This window comes from Otolemur garnettii, unplaced genomic scaffold (genome assembly GCF_000181295.1).
Source record: "Otolemur garnettii isolate 467f Iridium unplaced genomic scaffold, OtoGar3 scaffold00009, whole genome shotgun sequence".
Taxonomy (NCBI): domain Eukaryota; kingdom Metazoa; phylum Chordata; class Mammalia; order Primates; family Galagidae; genus Otolemur; species Otolemur garnettii.
The window spans coordinates 24,700,161-24,701,880 of NW_003852404.1; the positions used below are offsets into that span (position 1 = coordinate 24,700,161).

Below are 1,720 nucleotides of genomic sequence, written 5' to 3' on the forward strand. Positions count from 1 at the left end.
GGAAGTTTAAGTCTTTAATTCATTCAGTATTGATTTATTTGTTGTGGCTTAATGTGGAGATACACAATAAATATTTCCCCATTTGGATAAGCAATCTTCCTACTACCATTTAATTAACACCCTATCCTTTTCCCAAAGAGCTGCAAAACCAGTTCCATCTTTTTAAAAAAATTGGTACATTTTAATAGGTACTATTTTTGGGTTCTCTACTCTGTTCCATAGGTTAAAATCTCTATTCTTGTGTCAATATTTCACTTTCCTCATTATTAGAAATTCATAACTCTTCTACTGTGATAGGACAAGCCCAATCTCCTACTTTGTTTATTGATTGATTTATTTTACCTCTTTGTTCACTTAATTTTTTTTATAATCGCTCTTCCACAAGCGGCCTGAGGTGATCTGTGAAAATGGTTCGCTATTCACTTGACCCAGAAAACCCCACAAAGTCATGCAAGTCAAGAGGCTCAAATCTTCGTGTTCACTTTAAGAACACACGTGAAACTGCCCAGGCCATCAAGGGTATGCATATACGAAAAGCCACCAAGTATCTGAAGGACGTCACCTTAAAGAAACAATGTGTACCATTCCGACGTTACAATGGTGGAGTTGATAGGTGTGCCCAGGCCAAACAGTGGGGCTGGACACAGGGTCAGTGGCCCAAAAAGAGTGCTGAATTTTTGCTGCACATGCTTAAAAATGCAGAAAGTAATGCTGAACTTAAGGGTTTAGATGTAGACTCTCTGGTCATTGAGCATATCCAAGTGAACAAAGCACCCAAGATGCGTCGCCGAACTTACAGAGCCCATGGTCGCATTAACCCATACATGAGCTCCCCCTGCCACATGGAGATGATCCTTACTGAAAAGGAACAGATTGTTCCCAAACCAGAAGAAGAGGTAGCACAGAAGAAAAAGATAGCCCAGAAGAAACTGAAGAAACAAAAACTTATGGCACGGGAGTAAATGCAACATAAAATAAATGCAAATAACTGTCAAAAAAAAAATTTTTTTTAATAATCCTGCTCTTCTTAGCATTTTTTTTTTCCCTTAAGATTATTCTGGCTAATTTGATCTTTGCTCCTATATTACATTTTAGGCATAATTTTCCTTAAAAAATTATGCAATAAGAAATTACTTTAAAGCTGTGTATTAACAAAGAGAAATTGGCATTTTAAATCATATTTAATTTTCCTAATTTCAGGCATGATTTCTACCTCCATTTATTCAGGACTATTTTTATTTCTTTGAATAACTTTTAAAATGTTTCCCATTTGTATCCTACAAATACTTTGTTTGATACATTCTTATTAAACAAAATTTTGGTCGAAATTGTACACAGACTTTTGGATCATGTTTTCAATTTATCAATACCGGTTTAGAGAAGGGTCATTATTTGGCTTTTCCTTTCCAACATTTAAACTTGTTTTACTCTATTTACTTCTCTATTCAGGACTTTCAATTTTGTGAAAATTTAGAGCTATGAATATAAAAATGAGTCAAAAAATTGCAATACTTAACATCTTATTTAAGACTTACACTTTCTTATTTTTTGACATACCAAGTAATTTTTGATTGGAGGCAGCAGATTGGAATGTAAATCTGTATTTTGTTGTCTAACTTTAAACAATGCTACACTTTCTAAAGAAAAGAGTTACCTGTATTTTATTTTAACTATTAATAATTACTAGTGCATTAATTAACTGTCAATGAACCTTAAATCT

The 1,720-nt window shown here is 33.6% G+C and overlaps 1 pseudogene across 1 annotated transcript; it reads left to right on the forward strand.

The window, feature by feature from the left end:
- Positions 1 to 399: 399 nt before the first annotated feature.
- On the forward strand, positions 400 to 988 carry LOC100957279 (annotated as a pseudogene). The gene has a single exon (XR_001161010.1). The product of XR_001161010.1 is annotated as a 60S ribosomal protein L17 pseudogene (transcript).
- Positions 989 to 1,720: the final 732 nt, after the last annotated feature.